Source organism: Phalacrocorax aristotelis, chromosome 14 (genome assembly GCF_949628215.1).
Source record: "Phalacrocorax aristotelis chromosome 14, bGulAri2.1, whole genome shotgun sequence".
NCBI lineage: Eukaryota > Metazoa > Chordata > Aves > Suliformes > Phalacrocoracidae > Phalacrocorax > Phalacrocorax aristotelis.
The window spans coordinates 2,281,339-2,296,989 of NC_134289.1; the positions used below are offsets into that span (position 1 = coordinate 2,281,339).

Sequence of the window (15,651 nt, forward strand, 5' to 3'; positions counted from 1 at the left end):
GACACTACGGAAATCCTGCTTCAAGTGAAGGAAAGGACGGGGTGGGGAGGGCAGGTCCTGCCTTTGGTTTAAGTCACAAGCAATTATTTCAGACTGTAAAGTCTCCTCAGATGCAGGAGGGAGAGCCAGGTGCCAGGACCAGAGCCCCAGCTGGCACTTGCAGGAACAGCTATGAGTTTTCCGCCTGTGGCGGAGATAACCCAAGCGCACATCTCACGTTGTACTGTATACCACAGTCCTAATGGGTAAATCCTAAAGTAATGCAACACCTGCAACAGAAACGCGATCACTATTAGCCTGTTTTTGAATGGCTGCAATAGGAAACCCACCTTCCTATTCCCCCCCCCCGCCCCAAATGCTTTTAGTTCTGTGCAAGAAAGATGCAAATAACACCACAAAGTTGATTTGCACAGGGAAGGGACGGACCCAACAACTATGTTCAACTCCTAAGAATATTATGCTTGAGAGGAAGTGGGTTTGTACTATTTCAGCCCTTCACCCACAAAGGGGCATGCGAAAACATTAACAGACCGTGACAAATCCTTACACATGGGTAATCTGCTTCAACACTGGGATCTTTAATTCTTCAGCAGGATTCAACCCCCACCCACTGCATCAGTCACTTCCTTGCTGTACACAAAAACTCCCATGGACACCATGACACGTGCTGCACTCAAACCTTGCACATCTGGTTTCTGGACCGAAGCAACCCGAAGTGTTTGTGGGCTCTGTGCTCAGGTGGCAGCAAGCTCCAGCCATTGTCTCCAACACAGCTTAACACACATGTGTTATGCCTCAGGATCTGGGTCAGCCAGAGATAGGGCAGAGCTGGAAATAGAGCCCCATGTCCTCATGCAACCTCTGAGCTAAGTCTGTTCCTAAAGAGCATTAAATGATACTTGCCTTCCTCTTGAAACTATCCAAACCTCTTTATATTTATATGCACACAACAGAAGACCTTGGAAGGAAAACAGATAAAACACTGAAAAAAAGCAGAAAAAAATGGTTTTTTTCCCCACCACAAGACATAGAAATGGGGAAAGGATGGAGTAGGGCACAGAATGATGGAAACAAGAAAATAAGGGGAGGCTAAATGTTTGCAACATGCTCCATATTTTAACTCAGTTAATCAAGTTCAGGTGTTGGGTGTTTTTTTGGTTTTTTACCTACATTGAATATACCTAAAAGTAATTTATTGTTAGAAAGTCAGATTTGTGGTGAGCCTCCAGGAATCTAACGAGTAGCAAGACCTTAAAAAAAAACCAAACAGGGAAAAAAAACAAAGAAAAACACAACAACAACAACAGCAGCAACAAAAAACCCACCAAAAAAAAAAACAAACCAAAACAAAATCCAACAGTTATCAAAACAGAAAGTGAAGTTTTGCCTAAGGAAGCTGAGGACAGTCTTGTGACTGATGGCTCTAAAATGCACACTCCCAACGTATTTTGCCAAACCAGCCATGCAGATTGGGAAAAAGAAAGCCAGATGGAACTACAGTGAAAAATAGAGCCTCATTGAAGCCTTAAATCAATTAATTGCCATATTTCTTTAGTATTTGGGTTCATTACTAGACATGTATTAGACAGCATCCAGACCACAACAGTTCCCTCCTACAAACTGCCTTTCCCTGAGTATGACTCAAGAAAACTGAGTTTACATGCTCAGAATCCCAGTCTAGAATAATGTTTCCATATTTCATTAGAAAAATAAATATTTTATTTCAAATACACTACTTTTGAAGTCTAGCACATCAGACCCAGATCAAAAAGACTCCAAGCCTCAAGAGTTGAAATATAAATATCTATATATCTTCACGCAAGATGCTGTTCTCCGCATTTTAGCTCTTACTATTCATAAACCCACCCAAAAGGCATACCATGAACATTATTAATTTTCAATGCCATTACCCTTGAGAAACAAAACAATTCCTGGGTTTGTCTTTATTAATTTAGTTTCATCTAACACATACTGATGCCTGGTCTGAAAGACAGAACACCACAAATATTCAAGATTGTATCTAGTATAAATCGTCCTAACCCAGTTTTTGAACACATATTCCACCTCTTTCCAGCAATATCTGTTCAGAGGTATACCCTAAATCAAATATTTAGATCTGGAAGAGGTATATCTGTACAAAGGAGATGAAGACTCTTATTGCACCTTTGGTCTAGACAACCAGAAACCCAGGAAAGGCTTGTGGGGAGGAAGGGCAGGGAACAGCAAGCATTTTTGATTGCCAATAAGTTATGGATGTACAATCTTAATGATGGGAATTTGTCTTATTAGAGCCAGATCTACTGAAATTCAGATTAATTGCCCTGGCATCTTCCTTTTGTGGTTAACACTATAAGCAAGAAAAATCTCTCACCTCGCTTGCCAAACTTCAGCCACTTCCCTTACTCTCTCTGCACCACCAGTCACATGGATGCCAAATCTCACTGCTTGCAGTGGAGATCTACCACTGTCGGTGTCCGGCTTGATGGCAAACGCATGCTCATGTTCATTCAGTGACATCCAGAGCAGCTGGAGAGACGCATGCTTTCCCTTCCCCAGTCCAGCCATCCAGCATCTTCTTCAAAAGCAAAAGTGCCATAAAGGGACGGCAATGCAGACCAGATCCGTTCTCTGCTCTAAGGGTCCCTATTATTTTGCCTTTTACAGACCATTTCATGCTTGTTGCTTGGGGTTTCAGGACTGCTGCTGCCACCACCAAATGTGACACTTTGACGCTGCAACAAGCTCCAAATTTCAGAATTTGGACTTCCAAAACCCAGTTATTCCTCCCCCAGCGCTGAAAAGTAGCTTTATCTCTGTATCAGACTCCAGACCTTCATGCCATTGACTATTCATACTCAGGTGCTCCCAACCTACACCAGACATGCCATCCCTCCCACTGATTATCCTCTGACACCTCAAACCCTACTTAAATCTTGCTTGTGACAACAAAAAACAGGTATGCACAAACGCCCTCCCCAAAACATCAAGTGTTCCTAACATTTTTAATTGCCAGATATTTTAGGGGCACAAAACAACACTGAAAACACACTTGCTTCCACACTGACAGTGATGGCGACTGCGTGTGCTACCAGGTATCAGTCAAACAATTTGCAAGACCACAAGCAGCGTCACTTGAAATCATTATAATGTGTTCAAAGTCTGCAAAATGCTTTATGTTTTAAATACTCCTCTCAGCTTAAAGTTATGATCAACTACATTCACAAGTGAGGAGAGATAAGGAGAGGTAAGAAACTTGTTATCTAACTGTTCTGGAAACTACAAATATTTCAATAACTGACTGAAAGCCTCAGAAGTAAGTTCCTCCTGCAGACATCCAATTACCTCCAAATTTTTTTTTTTCCAGTGACACACTTGATGTATAACAGATGTGCCTATGCCTCATGTTGTCCTTATACCTGGGGTCCATTAGCCACCCAGCAACTCCGGTTATGATCCCAGGGAGTATCTCGGGCAGGGTGGCCCTCAGCCATCCTTTACTCTGCAGGCAGTGACTCCAGACACGGAAGACTGGATGACCGCGTAACAGATTCACATGCTGAACTGGTAAGTTTTGAAAGCGTCAATTAAACCATTTCAAAAAGTAACCTGTAATTCCAGCCAAACAAGAGAATCTCAGCTCGAGGTACTGGGGAAGTACGACTAGCTTGCATTCATGTCATGTAAATTAAGATACATTTAAAAGTAGCATTTAATGAAAACAATATTTCAGCTCACAAATGCCTGCACCTGGGGAACACTATCATCCACTACCTACCTGCAGAACTGCTGCAAAGTGACTCAAAACAGTGAGCTAAGCTCAGGCAGCAGTTTGTTCACACTTCATAACTAGAAATAATTAAAAATACTTAAATGCCTCAAGATGGTTGTTCATGCAATACCTCTTCTCCTGCCACAGAAGGAATGGAGGGATCAGACCCAGCCTGCTATCATCAGCGCATGATTGTCCAGCTGCCAGCGCAAGTGCGCAGCCTCTAGCTAGCTAGCTTTGCTTACCAGTCTAAACATTTTCTTTTAGCTAAAAAAGGCAAACTAAGTTGTAGGCTATGAACTGTGTGATGCACTCCTCAAAATCTGGGTTTCTTTTCATTAAATAGTACATTAGGCAGGAGGAGTTAATGGCTTGTAGCACAGCACTAGATGTAATGTAATTTCCACAATCCACCCCAATGTAAGCATCCACAGACTATATCACAGCACGTACGCTTTATCAAGCACATAACAACTGGAGCTCCCTGTGGTGCACTGTGCTGTGCTTTCCATCCACACGCTGCTCACAGAAAACAAATCAAATTGCTCGGATAATTTCAGTTGGTTTAGAAACTGTAAAGCTGCGTCAACCCTTGGAGAAAAAAAAAATATCAGCATTCCTTCCCAGAAAGTGGGCATGTGAATTAACCATTTAATCAATTAAGGGATGCCTGTCGCTCTGAAAGGATCACTGAGCTGCTTGCCTGCAAAAACAAGACTGGGCTTCATAGCTCCTGTTACGCAAATAGGTTAACATGCAATAAGGAGGACAAGTCTTGCTCACTTACAGCAGCAAAAGAACTGCAGAAACCCAGTGGCACTATTCTCCTTCCAGCCACAGAAAGAGGAACCCAGATAAATTGCAGAGAAGGAAATGGGAGGGAGGGAGAGGAGGAAGGATTTAAATCTGTGGTCACGTGGATGCCATAGCTTTCTGCAAGCAGATGGGTGAAGCCCAGATTAGCAAGGTATTAACGAAAGCAAGGCAGTAACGCCAATGAGGCGCGGCTCGAAAATAGCCGAACTCTGACCTGCCTCGCCGAGAGGAGCGAAGCTGCCCCCTCCCAGAGGGATCGGTGTCGGCCTCAGTCACGGCTCTGCTGACTGGTGGGAAAGGATGGGAGATCAGAAGAAAAGTGGAGCACAGTTGGAAAAAGCTGCTGAGGCTGAAGCTAAAAGATGAACAGCAAAGTAGATAACGAAGCAGCAGCCACGCAGGAGAGCACAATACTTCTTTGATTCAACATTCACCAGTAAGATGCAAAAAGCTTGCTGAGAATAAGCCCTTCCCATAGGTAAATACTCAGAAGACACACTCTTCAGCGATGTCCAGCAGGATGCAACATCCCTGCTACGTACCTGAGTAAGCAAGCAAAACAAGGGAGTAACAATTACGCTGATGTTTCTAATGTGCAAGGGCTCGCCCGAGCAGCTGAGCCATTAGGATGTTTACAGCAGCAGAAACTCATCTGATGAGGAACCCTTGAGAGCGAGATGTGGGTAAAATCCCATCCAGCCACTTTGTGACAGGCCCTGTGACTACGCAGCACTCTCTCAAGTGTGGAAACATAGGAAACATAGCCTAGGGAACATATATATGCCTCCTAAACGTTGTAGTAAACAGAATATTTAAGAGTGCAAAACAAATAGGGGCCAACCTGACATAGCTGCTACTTTACCTACTCACCCCATGGTCAGACTCATTCTACAGGACTATTCTCGAACCATTCTCTGACATGTATCTTTTAGGTAAATCCTAAGAACATCTTCAAGATCATCTCAACCTGATAAAATATGGCATTTTAATAAGAGGCCATTAAAAAAAAATATCTGTGTAGAAAAGTCGTGAGCATTCACCATCAGTCCTCCGGTAATGCCAGTGCTTCTCCTGCTAGCAATACAGAGCTGTTGAAACGACTGCTGGTGGAAAAAAAAGTACTGTTTTGGAAACAATACAATAAAGGACTGTAAAGCACTCATACCGAAAAATATTGAACAGTCACAGTAATTTGCATTTGGGGTTTGCTGGGTTGTTGGTGGTTTGTTTGGGGCTTTTTCTGGGTGGTATTTGAGGGGGCAAGGGTGGGGCTGCATTGCCAGTGATTGCACAGAATACACATACACATGAAGTTTGCTTTTAAAAGCAAGTATATTATTATCTGTCCTTAGGCACTCCAAAACCTTTTCATTGGGTCTGAAAATACCTACATTCACAAATATTTAACATGGGCAAGGGGATCAGAGTACCATGGCAGAAATTCTGATGAAATATGCAGCTCACCCTACGTGGCACCACAACAGCACTAAGAAAAAGTGTCTTATTATAGGTTTTATTTTACATCATTAGTGAAAGTGTAGCGACTTGATTTAGTTTGATCCTGAGACAAGCTTCTGTGGGTCTGAATTGGTCTTCAGCAGCCAATTTACAAAAGCCTGACCTCACAGCAACAGCCCAGGAATAAAACCAGCATCTCACATGGGTAACAGCCTGCCTCGTCCCAGCTGAAACACAAGGCGTGCTGCACACACAGCACCACGTGAATTAAGATTTATGGGGGGGTGGGGGGTGGGGGGGGAAGTTCATCTCGGACCAGAAAATCAGTGGCTATAGGACAGCACAAGGATAGCACGCTCCCATCCCATAGAGGGTTTTCTTGCCCTCCGCAAAGAGCACGATGTGATCTACAGGAGATGGGGTTGTCAACAGTAGGGCTGAAGGCTTTCCTCACTTTCTGGAGGAGTAATGAGAAAGGATCAATATTTAGAAAGACCCTGAGAAAGAGGGGCACAGCCACTGGAGAGGGGAGCACCACACACACAGCGCCAGCCCAAAAGTCAGGAAACTTACAATTCTGTAGTTCACTAAAAGCCAGTTTTTCCCAAGTAACCCACTTCTTTACACTCTTCATTAAATAAAATATGAAGGGCAGAGATGTAAAATATAAATGCATACACTTCCATAAACAACAGGCCCTGTTATTGTAGATGCTGCATTGAGAACAAGAGGACTTATGTCCCCTAACGGAAGGCACAGAATTCAGGGTCAGTTAGCAGGCAAAGGAAGTTTTATATTAACAAGTGTTGCATTTATTTTCCACTTCATGATCCACGCTGCCTAGAAATAGCAGAAACCGCTCTGGTTCATGTATTATTTAGTCACGCCAAATGGGTAAAAGGCCAAATCAAACCTCAAGATAAACAGCGGGTTATTTTGATGTGGATCTCCACCAAATAGAAAACTTGCAATGGGATGGCAGGACACTCACCATTTTGGTAATTAAGGCAGAATGGCTGAAACGATCCTTCTGGCAGATTTCTCTGCAAAGCTGCCTGAGGATATGACAGTAGTTATGAATTGCCCTATTGAAACTCATTGCTGTATCTGTTTTCCAGCACGTTGCCACGCACGTGAGCCAAACACAATGTCTTTACAGTTTCAGGTGTTAGCAGTTAGAAGTATTGCTTTAGCAAATTTCGCTGGCGAAGAGTAGTAACTACCTATGGAAGACTTTCCCCTAATTGCAGGTCTTTTTTCTTTATTTTTTTTTATTTCAGGCAGCCGACTGACAAATAATACTGTTGCACAACATCTTTTCTCATAGCTGCAAAATTTTACTCAAAAGGCACAGCAGCTTTCAAACAGCTGGCACCTCAAAGTTCAGTCACAAAAACTGTATCTCATTGAAAACTGCCTTTCATCTTGAAAATTAGGACGTGGCCTAAAATATTTTCAGGCTACCTTCTCACTACTCTGCATTTGCAAAGTGGACTTGAGGTGGCCTTTAGACTGTGCTTAGCTGTACAAGCAACTTCTCTAGGACAGGACATGCAAAGCTCTAAGACAGCAGTGCTCAGGTCTTTAAGGGACTCTGTACTACTCTTTTGCACCATACAGGACTATAAAGCTCAACAGGTCCCTGCTGAAGCTCTAGAATTAGCAGGTCTGCCCCAAGCACAGGGAAAACCCAAAGCCATGCATCAGCTCGTGGCTGCCTCCTCCCCTGATCATTCAGAGGTTCAACAGAACTGGAAGTTGTCTTCGTACCCAAAATGATTTTGAGTATAAAAATCACTTCTGCTTACCTATTTTGAAAGGTTCTTATAGGCAGGAGTTCTCTCCAATTTCAAAGCTCTGCATAAAGCTGGATTTATTGATGCAGATTCATGATTCATCAGTAGAGCAAGCTGTAGGAGACAAACTGTATTATGCTGGAATCTAGCAAAATCAGGAAGGAAAAAAAATCAGGAATAAAAATCTGGAGTATTCATCCCAAACTGAGACCTAGACAAAAAACAGCATGGATGTTCGTGCACTGTGTAGCTTTTTTCTTCCTTGTTTTTCTTTTTATCAGCAGTAGCGTCCACTCTTTCCTCCCTCCTTTCCCCCATCCTCTGCAGCTTGTTTCAGCCTGGCGTTTCAGCCCCTCCCCAGCCAAGCACCACACACTCCAGATTAAAGGTCAACAGGCTTAGGAGAAAATGGAGAGGCTGCTAAAACCAAGGCAGTGCGAAACCATCACCCAAACAGAGGGCAGAATATTTTAGATAACTTTGTGCCAGATGGGCAGCAGTGCCTGCAGCCCAATGAGCCCCAGCAGCCTCTTCTTTCCAGGGGTCTTTAAAAGGAGAATCAGTCTGAAAGGATCCCAAGGACTGTAAATAAATTATGGCCCTGTTCATCAATCAGCTCAGGCTGCACTGAAATGAAAGCCACAGCAGGCTCTGTAATCACTCAAAATAAACTCCTCTGACGGGATTGCTCCTGTGCTGATGGCTCAATTATGCCTGGGAAGACCGTTACAGAATATTAAACATTAACAAAAGTCTGAGCCTGTGTTACTTTTCTCCCAGATAAATCTAATTCAGTAACTGATTGCTTTTAGCTTAAGTAACCCTGAATTATTGGATCAATTCTTTTCCCACCTTTCCCTTACAAGTTGCAAAAGCCAGGCCACCATATACAGGCAAAATGTTTGCAAATAGTCCCTTTACTAGACAGTTATATTTTTATATATGTGTGTGTTTATACATTTATATTATATTTTTATTACAATTTAAAGACATACCATTTGGGAGAGGGTTGTTTATGTAAATTTAGTGGCTCAGAAATCAAAACAGAGGCAAACTTTCTTCTGGGTTATGAGGGGGTTAACTCTAGCCTCTTGAGAAGAGCTTCTTCATTTCTTTGAAATCTAGTCCCTAGTAAACAGTTCCACAGATTATGTTTTCTGAAACTGCAAGGAGAACCATGAAGATGAAGAAACTCTAACACAGCAGAAACTTGCTTTCATTTCTCATTTTGCATTTTCAATACATTATTTGCTTTTCATAGCTTCAATTTTAACAGGACCAGAGATACCCTCGCCATCTGAACCATCTCTCCATTCCCTCTCTGCAACTGTATTAACACAAAATAAAGTTCCTGAGGCTCGCCCAGGTGAGGTCTTTGCTGTTCTAACCTACATGCAACATGCGAACACATTGCAGAGGGCTGAACAATGCCAGGATTTCACTGCGGATTTAGGAAGGGTGTGACTAGATTAGAACAGACAAACCAGTGTCCCCAAAGAAAAACACGTGGCTGAGATTAAAAGACAAAACTTCAAAACACAAAAGGCGTTAGAAATAATAAGGAAAAAACCCAGAGAGCTGGGAAGACTAAAAACTGAAATAAAAGTTGCACCAAAACTAACTAGCTGGTGGTCTTCCTACTAAATCTTCCTCATCCTTGATGCTTAATACTCACCAACCCCAAAGCATCAGCTTCCCCAACATAAAGAAATTGGATTTAACTGGGTTCAACTTCACGTTTTTAAAAAAATTAATAAAGTATAACAGTGTCAACATTCTTAATATTTAAAAAGCTGCTTGACCACTACAGGGATCTTGTAAATTTGCAAGACAACAGTGTTACATGTGTCACTGGGACCAATGAATTTTTACTCCTGGTTACGAAAAGCAGCCCAGTAACAAGTGAGAATGCATCCTGAAGCATTCTGAAACTTAGCCGAGTAGAACTAGCTGCTTGTCTTCAGGATTCTTGCCCAGAGGCTGAAAGAGTAACTTCAATTCTTAAATTCACTTTTAAAACACAGAATAATTCCAGTTTCATAAATCAAGAGATAAAATTTGACTCAATCCAAATTCCACCAAGCTCTAGATATGCTTATATCTACAGTCCCTTGAATAAATGCTGTTTGTCTTCAAGTTATTTGCCTAGGGAAAGTGTTACATTACAGGTTTTCTGAACTAAATATTATATAGCTAAACATTATTTAGTTATGTTGAACTAACTGCCGTTTTCCCTCCACGACACCCTGCGCAGTCAGTTATTGGTAGAGCACGCTTTTTGGTTTTTAGGATCCATCTCAGATGGATATCCAGGATATCTGAAATGCCCCAGGATATTTCCTTCTTTGTTTGGCACTGAGCAGGATGTTTCACTGGTTATCGATGTGTGGCTGAGTGTGCTACAGCAACAGGAGCTCATCTGAACCAAGGAGCAGCTTGAAAAATCACACTGTTCAAGACTGACAAAGAGTTAAGGAAAGAGAGCAAACAACAATAAACTCAAGCCCCCAAAACTTTCAGCAAATAAAGTAATAGCTTCCTTAACTGGCTTTTGCTCTTGTTTTAGGAAAGGCAAGAGAAAATATATCCAGAAAAATTACAAGGACCAGTGATAACCACAAGGAATAGCGATAAACATCGAGTGAAGAGCTGCTGACGAAACACTGTATTATGAGCACTTCCTAAACACAATGCTTAAAAAGCTTGCCATTTGCAAAGCACACAATATAGTTATCTTGGCTTGTCTGTTGACTACTTTTTCTCCTGACACTTCACATGCTTATTGCAAAATAAAGTCTCTTAGAAGAGTGTAATATTATAACCAAGCAAGACATTCACATTTGGTAAATGAAGATAAGGCCCCAGTATTTTTTGTGTTGTTTTCCAGCTATTCAAACTGTCCCTATAAACTATTAAAACATGTACAATTCAAACAGCAAAGTAAAACTACTTAATACTTTGCTCTTAATTTGGGTAGACTAACTTGAATTAGCTCAGCCCCAGCTAGAAACAGCAGCATTGCATGTTGTAGCCCTGATTTTAAACCTGAGCTGAGCACGCAGGAGAGTTGATGATACCAATGCAAAGCGTTTGAGCTGCGCTACTGAATTCAGCTCCAGGCCCTGCGCCCCTGAACTCGAGTTACTTACAGCAGCAGAGTTCAAAGAAGCCTTTTCTTGGAAGCACCCCCTCCCTCCTGCCTTGTACCCCCATCCTCCTCTCTTGCACTTGGGTGACTGCATGGTGGAAAACCTGCTCTTTTCCTGGTTTTCTGCTGAGGTGGGCAGCCAAACCAGCCGGCTGCGCAGTCACACAAGCATAAGTCCTTCCCCTTTTGGTGGCAGCAGCGAGTTGTCAGAGCAGCTCAGCCTCACAAACTATACCTCAAGTTTCTCAATCTGCCTTTGTATTTTTAACCAGTCATTTCTCCCACCTTCTCTCCCATGCAGACAGCTGCAGAAAGCAGCTGGAGACAACCAAGTGCTCCATCAGGCCAATTCTCCTGGCAAAAAGTCATCCGGAGGCCAGCAGCAAGTGCACAAGGGGCAGCACAGGCATTCTCAAATGCTACCCTGAACCCACAGCTCAAGGCAGCTGAGAGGGAACAGCGTGGTCCTCTTTTTCCCTGTCCACCCATGGCTGTGATGGCTCTTACTGAACATAGAGGGTGGTGACCTGGTTGTCCAAAGGACTGCCAACTTTGTGGCTCACGTAAACCAACTGAGATCCCAATCAGCACCTCTTGTCCCTAAAAACCTCAAATGAGAAAGGCTTAAGCAAAGATTCAGAGCACGGACCTGCTTCTGCGCTTTGCTGCCTGGGCCGGCTCTCCCAGGACAGAGATGGAAAGACCACTACTGCCTTCTGCAAGCCAGCATTACCATCTGATACACACTTGAGAGCTCTTGGTGGGATGTCCCCAGTACAGACATCTTCGACAAACTCACATCTCTCAGAGAAAGGTTTGAATTCATATTCGCCTCCAGGTTTGGATATCTCCCTTTTCAGTCATTTGGTATTAGGTGTAACACAAACACACGGCGAACCCTGAATTGTCTCCTCACATGGTAGAACAGCTTTAAAAAGCTCAGCTTTAAAAAGGTAATGTGCAGCCACCCCATAAAGTCAACCAAGTAAAAAGGGCACTCTCCCGAGAGGAGTTTCGAGCATTTGTTTTGCATTTGCAGGTGGATGGTGCCCAGGGACGCAGACTGTGCAAGGCATGTGGAACAGCATGACATGAAACAGGCTTTGGGTTTTTTTTGTTTGTTTGTTTTTGTTTGTTTTTGTTTGTTTTTTTTTTTAAAGTGAGGTCCAGGTTTCTGAGCTGTGCCCTCGCTCTCAAAGGTCTTATTAGGACCTGGCATCTCCAATGAAAAAAAAAATTTAAATCTCCTTGTAGGACCAGGCAGACCTTTGGCATAAGACAGCTGGACTTAAAGCTTGGCACCTAAAACACACACAGCTTGGGGAGGGCAAGGCACAGCTGACATTGATTCAGGGAGCTTAAGAGTTTAGCTGGAAGTTTTGAGTCATGCCCTTGGATGTGGGCAACTAGAATAGCTTAAGCCCTCTAGAGCTAAGCCCTCTTTCTCTCAGCTGCAAACATCAAAAATAAGGCTACTTTTGCTACCCTCCATATACCCTCCATACATATGCTACGTATTTTCTATACTTCAAGTTACGTGCACAAAATAGGCTTATTGCACACGTGATCAATCAAAACTTAAAAGGAAACACAGACAGGACTCTACAGGTTTTAAGTATCAAATGTCTCGGACAAAACCATTACTTACATGCCTACAGAAACAAAAGTCAGGCAAAACAGAAGTCTGGTGTGGATTTAAGCACAGCAAGACTCACAGCAAGTTTTCCCAGCTCAGGCAGATTTAAATCGCAGGATCCCAGGAAACAAAGCTGCTGAGCAAAACAGCCTATCAGGCACAAGCTCATTTAAAATTAAGTTTCATTAATGAGTTACAGTATTTACAGGTAGGTAAACGGCAGAAACCGATGTGATTCAGCAATTGCCACGCTGCTGCTGCAGCCAGGGGAGAAAAGCCCTGTCATGACCCAACGGCCCATATCTACATGCAACACAGGTGGTAGGTAGGTCCGAGAACCTGTTCCCCACTACACACACCAGGAACAGCATAGAAAAGCATGCTGCTCTTGTCGGTTTGTGGATAACCACATGCCTTAGTCACTGTTGTCTGTCAAACTCTTCCTGGCCTCGAGTTACTTCAATGAAGAGCTGAAATACTGATTTCCCCCCACCCAAAGCTGCTTCAAAGGACAAGTTTCTTGCTTACGTGAAATAAAAGCATTACCCAACATGACAGCAAGGCATGAGCTGATCCCACCAAGCAGCTGGCATGCTGTGTTTTCCCTCTCTGCCTTAGCTGGAGCTGCTCTCTTAGGAAAGTGCTTTATTCTCTGTGCATGGGAAGGAGGTCCTCTCCCATGCTTAATCCACTGGACTACATCACTTTATTAACCAGTACAGAAAGCACGACAGCCATACACACCAACGCACAAAAGAAAGCTCTGCAAGTAACTTTGCTTCTTATCTCCTGCAAAAAGAGAGTTTTGGGGTTAAGAAACATCTTCAGCAGCTTTTACAAGCACTGGGACTGTGTGTTGATGATTTACCTGACGGGGCTGTAAGCAGATATTTGATAAGAGCATGTTTTGTTATGGTCTGCCTTCCTGCCTTCATCCGCATAATCAAATCAACTCACAAATAAGGTAACTATGGTATTACTTGACAGGACAGGAAGAAATTAATGCTCCTCTAAGCTTGCTTACCCCACCCTGCTTTAAAAAAAAAAATTAATTTTAATTTTTTTAATACATACACACTTATGCGCATACATACAAACACAGACTAAAAACCAATACCTGGAGTAGCTTTTCTGTGTGTATACATAATTGTCTATACACATACATATATGTGTGTATATATATTTCATATTTATATATACGCACAAACACAGAGATCATAGAATCATAGAATCGTGACGGTTGGAAAAGACCCTTAAGATCATCGAGTCCAACTGCTAACCTATCACTGCCAAGTCCACTACTAAACCATCTCCTCAAGCACCACATGAGCCACTGGAGGCACAGGTTTTTTAGTTTCTTCCCCAAAAGTCGAGTAAGAAAATAATTGTTCAACTCATCACTATAAATCTATTAGAAAGCTTCCAGATTAAAGCATACAGTTCACAAGAATTTTACAAGGAGAACAAAAGGCAGCTGTGCCAGAAACGCACAAATAGGATCCCATACTGTAGAAAGACTCAGCTGCATATCTAAGACACAGCTTACAGATAAAGTTCTGTTCTTCTTTCTGAAGTGTTTTCAGCTCACCAAGAGGATTTCTGTGGTTTCCCCATGACTCACCATGTTCCCCTATACACCCAGGGCCACCCTCCTCTACAACTGAAGTATTCATGTTTCTGGGTGCAGGGTGACAACATGACACACCCAGAGCGGCACAGTCGCAAGTCACTGCCTCCTCCCGTGTACAGCTGCTAAAAACCCTCTCATGAAGTCTAATACATTCTTGCTTTTACTGTTTCATAGAAACACCCACTGCGATTGCCCTAGGCATATCTGGCAGCAATTAAGGAGGGGTTTAGGGGTGGGGAGAGGTACCCAGGATGGCAAGAGGGACAGCGGCATCTCCCCGACTCTTAGTTTGTGCAAGCAAGTGCCTCTGCCACACTGCATAACTGATTACTTTGTACCAGTGTGCTGCAAACAAAACCTCCAAACCTAGAAACCGTGGAGAGGCTCCACCACGCCTCCACAACCAACCATGACAAGTGATGAACCCGTTTGATAGAAACACACCCGACCCTGGACATAATTCAGGGGGACAAGGCAGGGGTACTCACCTGCTGGATAACTGCTGCCCCAGTTGCTGGCAGCCTGGCTGACTTTTATTTGGACGCAGGGGGATAGCAACAACCAACAAATAAGAGACTAACAATAAGCTTGAGTGTTATCTTTTAAAAAAAAAAAAAATCCCCAAAAGCTATGTTTTAGATCTTATTGTATCCGAGTCCTTATGCTCGCTTCCAAAACACAGCCCCTGGCCCTTCACCAGCAGTTGTACACGCCTTCTAACTAAAACAGGATCATCCAGAGCTGGAGAGCTACTCACTCATGGAAATCAGGCAGTGGATAACAGCAGCCAACTTCTCCTCTTCCCAGCCGCCAGCCAGACGCGACGCTTAAGGGAATAGAAGAGGGAGACAGCAGCAAGGCCTCTGCAAGCTGAAACGTTTTACAATCCCTCCACCACTTCGGCAGAGCAATTCCTGGACCCAAGGATCTCACTGGCGGCTCCTTCACAAGCTGAACTTCCTTCAAATTAAAAGTTGCTTTTCAACTTCCTCGCACCGGCAGTGTGGTGCTGGGCTTCGCCAGTGCTCCTCTCCGCTCTGTTCACCAGCCCCGCGCAGGAAGCGCCTGGAAAGGAAGAGCAGGCGAGGTGAACAGAGGCGAAGCAGCGAAGGCCGGCCGGCTGCTACTGCCGCCACTCCCTCCCCAGCCGCGCTGCCGTGCCCCAACGCCCGAACAGTGCGTCAGCAGCAGGCGAGAGGAGGAGACGGAGGAGGAGGGGGGACAGGAGCGCCAGCCCGGCCAGAGGGCTGCAGTTTCCCACAGCTGCTGGTGTAACGCCTTGTGGCAGCTCTAGGTTTTACCGGCAAAATAACCGCTGAAACAGGGGGAAATAAAATTACCGTATAAATTCAAGTCTATTGACTCTTAATGTGTGTGAGTAGCCCAAAGCAAACCCTT

At 43.6% G+C, this 15,651-nt stretch overlaps 1 protein-coding gene across 12 annotated transcripts in view; it reads right to left on the reverse strand.

The window, feature by feature from the left end:
* SGMS1 (sphingomyelin synthase 1) overlaps window positions 1-15,651 on the reverse strand; it is a 98,773-nt gene that overhangs the window by 20,970 nt on the left and 62,152 nt on the right. For 3 of the 12 annotated variants that reach the window (XM_075109577.1, XM_075109580.1, XM_075109586.1), the window contains one exon: window positions 15,011-15,318. The exons of 4 other annotated variants lie outside the window; for them this stretch is intronic. The gene's annotated coding sequence lies outside the window, so the exon portion shown is untranslated. Of the gene's footprint in view, window positions 1-7,851; window positions 7,985-15,010; window positions 15,319-15,651 lie in introns of all 12 variants that reach the window. 5 more of the 12 variants (XM_075109578.1, XM_075109582.1, XM_075109581.1 and 2 more) reach the window with 5 other exon arrangements.